Here is a 9,333-nt window from a genome sequence, read left to right as displayed (position 1 = left end):
TTTAGTGTGTGTGAGAGAGAGAGAGAGAGAGAGAGAGAGAGAGAGAGAGAGAGAGAGAGAAGATATATAGAGAGAGTGGGCAATGGAGCGAGAGAGATAGAGAGAGAGAGAGAGAGAGAGAGAGAGTATGTGTGTGTGAGAGTGTGTTTAAGAGAATGAGAGAGAGAGAGAGAGAGAGAGAGAGAGAGAGAGAGAGAGAGAGAGAGAGAGAGAGAGAGAGAGAGAGAGAGAGAGAGAGAGAGAGAGAGAGAGAGAGAGAGAGAGAGAGAGAGAATGAGAGTGCTGTGTGTGTTTGTAATGGAGCTGACATGCATGACTGATGTCTTAGAGCTGAAAGTTCTCTTTCACTACACCTTGGAAATATTTCTGGTTGAAAAAGAATTATTGTGCATGTGGCGTGACTCACTTTTATGCTTATTTTTACACATTCTGTTCTTTTCAAGTGACAATGACAATGGCCTTCTTTAAAAAGGCTGGGGGGACACTGTAGGGGACAGGCATTTGTAGCCTACAATCCCTACCAGTTGTTTTATCCAGCACATACAACATGCTTGCACAATTTTACTGATCACCTCATGGACCAGGGAAAAATACCCAAATTTGTATTTTTGGCTAGTATGCAGTATATTAGTCACTTAGGTTCAGATTCCCCATTTCTGCTCGTCAAGCAATATCAAAAACACTGTTCAAAGAATGAAGTGAGATAAAAATCTATAAGCTATTAGTAGTGCCAATGACTGAAAGACGTTTAACCACCTCTTGAACTTGAGAAATCTTTTGAGAAAGCTGTTTTTCTTTCTTTGGTGGATTGGATATGTACGTTTGAGATTGTAGAATCTCAGTTAATCTAACTGGCTTCTTTATTTCGCCCAGATTTCGTCCTTTATGTTGACCTATTGGTTATCGATAATTGCAGAAGAAAGACTGGCAAATAGAATTGAGAGTATGGTCTGTGTAGGCTTGTGTCAAATCTACTATCCACTTTTAGTATAATGTCGCCATCTGGAGGACACATAGGCAACTGCAGGCACCAGGGGCTTGAATTTCCTCTGGCCTTTTGAAGGTGATCACCATGACAACCTCAACGTTCAGGTTGTCCAATTACAATAACTTCTCTGGATATAAAGTTACATAGATCTACTCTGTCCCTTATCAACATGTCTCTTGTAATGGGGTGATAATACTTGATTTAAAAACCAAGAGAAGATATTAACCCATTAAGACACGCTATTATAAATTTGCTGTTACCAGAATGGCAATGACCAAGTCATAGTGCATTAGTAAAGGCCCTGTGTTATATCATAGTAGTGTAGTATTATGGTAGTTAACTTTTCAATGACTATTACATCATTATGGGGCTGCAGGGTTAGGTAGGACAGTATAGGCCTAAAAAGGATTCCATCCCATTTTAAGAATTTGATCATAGAGAAAAAAAGACTGAACAAGTCTGCAGTTCACATAATCTCACTAAGTGGTTAAACAGATAAGATACCAATTAACCATTTTTCTCAACACATTCTCCACACCCCTATTTTGGTGTCTGTCTTTGGTAATATAGCATTCGTTTTTTTAGGACACTGACCATAGAATAGGTCTATCCCCAGTTCCCAAAAACAGCGTAAGGAGGACCTAATCTTTTCATTTCTGGACACTTTAGGCCAATCTTATACATAATCAATATGGTATTTAGAAATTGAATGCACATTACTGGGAACGTGTTGAATCTAAAACCATGTTGTGAAAGCAGGTTATATGAGAAACCACAGAAACCAGAGCCATGGAAGCAGAGTTAGGCTAATTCCACCGATCTCTCTGTTCCATTTTTGCAGATGGCGGCTCACGGAGCCTTAAACATACAGATCGCCATTGAAATAGGTCCATAATAGTTCCAGGAAGTGTGTCAAACACAGAAAGTGCCGTAAAGGAAAATGTAATTCGTTTTTTGATTCATTTTTACATCATCTTTGCTTGTTATGTAGTGGTTCTGTGTTAGTCCCTATAGCAAAAAGAAAGCTGCTGACAAGAATTATGTGAATCTACTGTACATGAATCATGTCAGCAACCTACTTCCTCTACTCCAATTTGTCACAAATCTGAATTCTCTGACAGAAACCACAGAAGACACTGGGTGGTCAGTATAAGATAGCTTTATTTAGTTTCCTCACCTGTCAACAGTTGTTAATCAAATAGAATACAAACGGGCTTTTCAAAATAAAAGCAAAAAAAAGACAGCTTTTAAATTCATTTTTAAAACACAATCTTCATTTCTCAATAAATATTCTTTTTTTATTTCGTTATTTTTTGTGGTATTTTTTATACACATAATGATAACAGCATAGAACACATCTTTGTAAAAGTTACAATGGAGGAAAATAAGCAGAAAGACAAAAAAAACAAAAACAAATAAAAACAAAAAAAACAAACACTAGTAAATCATCATGACAACGGCATTTGCACACCAATGACCTAGTTAAGACACGTAGGTTAGTTATCAGAGTTTAAATCCACCGCGGAAACGCCACTGAGTAGGCCTACCATCACCCTCATATGCCCAAACTAATACTGCAGAAGTCAAGCTGGGTATAGCTGACAGCTGACCCGCCGAGGGGAGTAGTCCAAGAACCTTCACTAAGGAGTAAACTAGGTTAAGTTACCCTTGAGATACTGGTAAATCACCTAATAGAAGAGCCTGGGGTCACCTGTGGACTATCTATTAAGAGGCTTACCACTTCCTGGAGGTTAACTTAGCCAGGCTTATCACTTAACTTTGATCTTGGAATAGTACCCTCAGGGTGTCATCTGATGGGGCCGGAGATCTGGCCATGTCCTCAATTGCTGTTCCCTACTTACCTCAGGTAGTGCTCAAAGAAAAAACAAAATTAACAGATACTATTGAGTATAGGGAAAAAAACATAGCATATTCAGTCTTAAACCCACTGTCTTTTACTATTATTATTATTATTATTATTATTATTATTATTATTATTATTATCATTATTATTATCACACGTGCAACTCTTGGGGAGCTGCTGCTTGATGCCAGGCCTCTGCCTGGCCCCTGTAGCATCTGAAGTGTGCTGTCCTGTGTCCTGTCCTTACTCTAGGTGTGACCTAACTACAAGCATTGTGTCCTTAGGACATTTCCAGCCTGCCCAACCCGCCGGCCTGAAGGCATTCTGACGCTCTGCCTATAACACACTCCCTATGCGTTGACCCCCTTCCACCATCACGCACAGGACAGGAAGCTGAAAGCCAATACTGTGATGTGAAGTCACACAAGCCGTGTGCTGGACATGGATAATTCAGGTGCTGGGGCCGGGGCTGGGGGCCCCCTTCTACAGGTAAGCAGATGCCTATAGGATGTGGTCAGTGTCAGGTAAAGAGGTCGATGGTTGGCCTGGTGGAAGTTCTGTATACTGTGTATACTGTGTGTACTGTGTGTACTGTGTGTGACTGTGTGTGTGTGTGTGTGTGTGTGTGTGTGTGTGTGTGTGTGTGTGTGTGTGTGTGTCTGTGTGTGTGTGTGGTCAGAAGAACGCCGCCCTAAGGTCACACCCTACCTGGGGGCCAAGAGGTGTTGTGTTGATCCCTCCCGGATGTGGGGAGGATGAAATAGTTAATAATTCACAACTGTTATCATTGTGGGTCTTCAAACGTGGCCTGGAGTGGTTTAAGGTTTGTCAATCAGCCAAGCAAGCTTTGGTTGGTCTATAGCTCTCGTTCTCGTTCTCGTTCTCTCTCTCTCTCTCTCGCACCCTATATCTTGCTCTCGAAAAATAACGTTTCACTGTCTGCTAAGTAGCACTTCAGAGGTGAATTTGCACACATTATGCACACAGGGAATAATTACGCAATCCATTTCTGACAGGCATCATTACACACACACACACACACACACGCACACACACACACACACACACACACACACACACACACACACACACACACGCACACACACACACACTTACGGTAGAATAATAACTCGCACCATTTCACGACAGGAGAATAATAACTCCAGTTATATCACGGCAGCTCTGCAGGAGCTCTCCATCCCCTTCCTTCCACTGGAGTTGTTATACAGTCAGGTGCTCCTGCAACCCAGCGCTCTCTCTTTCTCTCTCACTCAGTCTCTCTCTCTCTCTCTCTCACTCAGTCTCTCTCTCTCTCTTTCTCTCTCTCTCTCTCGGTTTATCTCTCCCTGCCCCCTTTTTCCATGTACTATCATGCTCTTTCTCTCTTTTTTTTCTCTTCTTCTATCTTCTGTCTGTGTATCTCACCATATCTTTGTCAGCGGTGATGTGACAGCAGGGGTGGGTGCACTGTGCGGAGGGGAAAGTGTGTAGGGCTTTGGCAATTTACATCCATTTCATCATGAAGGCAGAATAAAAGAAAAGTGTGGAGACAAAGCACAGGGACTTAAGAAAAGACAGAGGAGATGGATGGCAGGAAAGAAAAAGGAGCGAAAAGAATAACCTGCGGAGAGGAGAAGAATAGCGGAAAAGCATCCTCTTGCCAAGTTCCATTGGAGATGCTAATGGTAACGATAGCATCTTACTGCTCTCAATCTCTCTCTCTCTCTCTCTCTCTCTCTCTCTCTCTCTCTCTCTCTCTCTCTCTCTCTTGCTCCCTTGGTCTATCTGATTGCAAAGCACTTTTTGTAAAAAAAAAAAAAGAAAAAGAAGAAACAACGCTCTCTCTTTATATATATATATGCGGTAAGAACACAATGGTGGTGGGTGAGGCTGAAGGACTTGGATTTGCGATTAGTTATTGTTACAGATAAAATGGACAAACAAAACATAACAATAAGCCCACGTGCAATCCAACTCATATGGACAAATGTACTTAGTCTCAGGCCTGGGGGTAAACTCTATACATTCACATCTGCCTCCCTTTGCAAATAAAATGAAAAAAATAAAAATAAAATAAAATTGGGTAAAATTTGGTAAAATTACAATTAATAAAACAAAATACACAAGCATACCATAAATACACTTGTAGATCGGCAAACACTCTGAACATTGGGGCTGTATTGGTCTAACACTCCAAGGCTGCAGGCCTGGTAACCAAAGTGTGAGGATGAACCCACAATTGCCTGATGTAGAATACAAATACACACAGACACATGTAGGCTTGTTTGCTTGCTTTGTTATAAGAGAAAGAAATAAAACACTTTTTTTCTTTCACAGAGTAGCACACAATACAAGATAAGAGCTAAAAAAAAAACTGTCAAACCACCAACAACATTTCTCACACGTTTTATAACCTTGATCTTCAAAAATAGAGACGTACACACGTAGTACACATTCATTTGCTTTTGTAGTAAAGGGCATTACTGCTTATAATCACTATTGCTCGAGCTTAAAGAACGACGTCAATACGCTTTCATCTACTGTGAACTAGGACTGAGCTCTGAAGCTGTACTTAGAGGTTGCCACTATTCTTCCCATCCGACTTTCGCTGTGGCAGTCGCAGCGTTCAGTGGTGCACGTCTACAAACTGACCACCTGTTACTTCTTCTGTCTGTCCAGTCTCACTGTCTCACTTCTATCCTGTCTGTGTTACCTTCAGGGGAGTTGTGTGAATATTAGTGAATATTAGCCTTTTTCACCGCGATAACGTTACATAAGTTCCATTTTGAAGCAAAAGCAGGTGCTGTATGCACAACCACTGGTTTCAGGCAGAATATAGTGGCATCTGTGCTGTGTGTATACAGTGTATGTCGATGCCACTGGATGCAACATATACCGTACCTTGCTTTGAATGCATGGAGATGTTCAGTGTCTTAACCCAGTGATGCTGGATGTTGCAAATACGCTGCATTGGCCTAGGTGTCTGGAGCTGCATAGATGCAACATTCAGCCTCATGAGATTTGAGATTTTTTTCATTAAAATGTGGGTATGTTAGAGCTGAATGAACACATTCTAATATGAGGGGAGGGTCTTAACTTTTAAATGCAACTCATTTCACATTTTTATGTGCTTAGGATGCTGACATATTTAGCTTTTTTTACAGGTTGAGGGGACCTTGAATATGAGGGCCCAAAGTTATTATTCCTCTGCTCACCGACACCCGGCTCCTTCTGCTGCCAGGTATTGGACCTTATTCTTGCCCAGTACTCTAATTCAGGGGAAGTGAAGGGGGCATCACATTCCCTGACTACTCTCCTCTCTCACTCAAAGCCACAACCACACGTTTCTTGTCTCTCCATTGAGAGGTGTCCAGTGCTAACCCGGTTTGAGGTCAGTCTTGTCATTCTCTTGACAATGATCTGGCGTCAGCGGGAGGCTTGTTTTGTGACCTCGGTCAGGTCAGGTTCTAAGGGTCAGAATCTGGGCCGGAGGATGGAGAGGATGTAGAGAAGGAGGAGGAGGAAAAGGTGGTGGAGGAGGAGGAGGAGGAGGGAAAGGAGGTGGAGGAGGAGGAGGAGGAGGAGGAGGAGGAGGAGGGGGAGAATGAGGATGAGGAGAAGGAGGAGGAGGACAATGAGGAGGAGGAGGAGGAGGAGGAGGAGGACAATGAGGAGGAGGAGGAGGAGGAGGAGGAGGAGGTGAATGTGGAGGACAATGAGGAGGAGGAGAAGGAGGTGGAGGACAATGAGGAGGAGGAGGAGGATGAGGAGGAGGTGGAGGTCTCTTTGCATCTCAGCGGTCACTTCTATACGTCACACCACAGGCACACCACAGTACTTGTGCTCAACACTAATGAGCCCGAGTGGACCCAGTGATACCCAACTCCCCAGGAGGAGAGAGAGGAAGGGGGAGATAACCTCTCAGGAAGAGAGGGCAGGGAGAGCGAAAGAAAAGAGCAGCGAGAGAGAAAGAGAGAGAAGGGACGGGGTATAGTAATAGTGACAATGAGAAACCGAGAGATAAAGAAAGGGAATGAAGACAAAGTAATGGAATATTGATGGCAAACAAAGAAAACAGAAGAGACTCTAAATTGAGTGGCCTTAGTGATAGACAGAAGTTAGGCAAGGGAGAGGCAGGTGCATTTCAGACACAACATCATCATGAATCTGTGTTGAGAGGGGCTGCTGAATCCTAGCCAGGCTGCGCCCTCCTAGCGACGCAACACCTTCGGTGGCGTTGCTTCTTCAGATCGAATCGCGATTGCAAGTCTATGATAATCAGGCAAGCTGAATCCTACCCTTCAGTTTTTAGTGGCTGGTAAATTTCCACATTTTCTGCACTTATTTCCATCCCACATCGATATGTATGCCTATGTGTGTGTGTGCATATGTGCGTGCGTGCATGCGTGCATGCGCGCGTGTCTGTGTACATTTAAGTGGAATGAAGAGCAGTGGGGAAGGAGAGGCCGGGCATCACTGGATCCAAAGGCAACAAAAAACCTGTCCTCCTCGCAACAGAATAAGCAACTCCATAATACCCACTGCAGCTAAGCAAATAGCAATGCTAAAAACACACCCTGTAGGGCTACACACATCAGACTAAAGTTAGGCTGGGTTAACGACTGACCCACAGAGAGTCGTTTGAGCATCAAGAATAAAACCACCAATTAAAAACTAAAACTAGTCAGTCTCTAGCTTCCATTTTTTGTTATACACTCTAAACACACCTCAGAGGAACAGCAACAGCAGGCTCATCCAAAGGACTTGTCTAAAACTTGAGATTTTTCCATTTCCACTATGGTTCTCGAAAAAGAAAAGAAGAACTGAGGAAGGTTAGCGGACGTTCCTCCCACGTTCTTAAGGAAGTCAGTGGTGCAATGTGTTTGGACGTCCGAGGTTTGCCGACAAAGCCATTATTTCATCCTGGTTTTCACTTCAGGACACCCAAAATTAAAAAAGGCCTGATCCAATAGGGTTGAGAAATGGTCCATTTGTAAATAGATGATTACTGAAATGTAGCTCATTTACAGGAGTTCGCTATCATCTACGGCAGGTACTGTCGGGCTGACAACTGATCCACTGGTGTTTGTTACAGAAACTTCTCCTCTTCCTTGCAAATATCGTCTTGCTGACGTTTTGTCTCCATACAGTCTCATTATTGTCCCATTGCTGTGTCTCATGCTTCTTTGTCAATAGCAGTTACGACACTGTACACAGCAACTGTAGTCAAAAGCTCATCACAGAACTCATCATTGGTACCACCAATCACAGATCACAGATTAGCCATCACGATCACAGAACAATGAGTATTCCCCATTCGATATATAAACCAGAAAGAGCCCCCAGGACGGCAACGATAGCCATGGTTAGTCATCATTATTTCATCCAAGGCCGCATTTCATCCACCTTCCGTCTTCTCTCCACATCACTTCATCTGTCATCTGTCTGTGGGATGGGGTGTGGGACAGGTTGGTGCTGCTAGTAGCACTGTAGTCCGGTACGTAGTAATAGCAGTCTGGCAGTGGCTGGTAGGTGGCAGTAAAGTTGGTGGCAGTTGGTCGCGGTTCGGTGCGGTCGTCGCCAGTTTGAATATGCAAGCATTGTCGCGCCAAGAACGCGGCAGCGATGCGGCATCCACATTAGTCACGTGTGACGGACGTTAAACTGAGCTGCAACGTACCCAAACAACCACCAGGTAGCACTTGGGAGCAGTCGGTAGGTACACAGGTGCAGTAGGTAGATACGTAGCAAGGTGGGGGTCTGGACTACTCAGGTCTGGCCATTGCCAAAGGTACGGCTAGAAGCAGTAGCGCCACCTGCTGTTGGCTGGAGGTGGTGCCAGTAGTTAGTTGGCTGGAAGGTACAGTGTGTGTGGGTCCAATGCAGCCAATGGCAAAGGTGCTACTAGTATTAGGGTTGATGGTGACTGATTAGTAGCAGTAGGTGCTATGTAGGCTAGATAGCTGGAGCTCTTGTCTGGTCTCAAATGCCACCATTGCTAAAAGTGCTGCCCTGTATGAAGAGGTCGGCTCTGGTCTGGTGATAAAGGGGTGGTGGTTACTTGGTAGGTAGTTGAGGTGTCCTGGTCCTCAGACGTGGCCTGTTCCCAAAGGTGCTGCCTCGTCAGGAGAGGGCGGATAGTAGTTGGTTGGTAGGTAGTTTAATGGGGATCCAGACTACTCAGATAACAGGCATAGCCTGCCAGCAGTCATAATGCTGCCTGGCGGCAACTTTTAGGTGGCAGTAAGGTAACGCCTGGTAGGTGAGTGGTGGTCCTGGTGCTTACGGTAGATGCAACCATTGGCAAAGGTGGTGCCCCATATAGAGAGGGCGGCTGGGGGCTGGTGGTAGTGGGGTGGTTGGTTGGTTGGTAGGTAGTTGAGGGTCCCCGGTGCTCAAACACAGCCGGTGCCAAAGGTGCTGCTAGTAGTAGTAGCAGCTCTGCCTGGTGGGGGCAGTAGGTGGCTGTTTGGTAGCTGAG

General features: G+C 44.2%; 1 protein-coding gene across 1 annotated transcript in view; it reads right to left on the bottom strand.

Moving 5' to 3' along the window:
- Positions 1-6,532: 6,532 nt before the first annotated feature.
- Positions 6,533-9,333, bottom strand: part of plcl1 (phospholipase C like 1) — a 139,505-nt gene continuing 136,704 nt past the window's right edge. The window contains exon 15 of the mRNA XM_063214148.1: positions 6,533-9,333. This exon is cut by the window's right edge and continues 384 nt beyond it. The gene's annotated coding sequence lies outside the window, so the exon portion shown is untranslated.

The sequence above is a fragment of the Engraulis encrasicolus genome, chromosome 13 (genome assembly GCF_034702125.1).
Source record: "Engraulis encrasicolus isolate BLACKSEA-1 chromosome 13, IST_EnEncr_1.0, whole genome shotgun sequence".
Classification (NCBI taxonomy): Eukaryota; Metazoa; Chordata; class Actinopteri; order Clupeiformes; family Engraulidae; genus Engraulis; species Engraulis encrasicolus.
The sequence above is the reverse complement of the archived record's forward strand: the minus strand, read 5'-3'. Positions and strand labels throughout refer to the sequence as shown.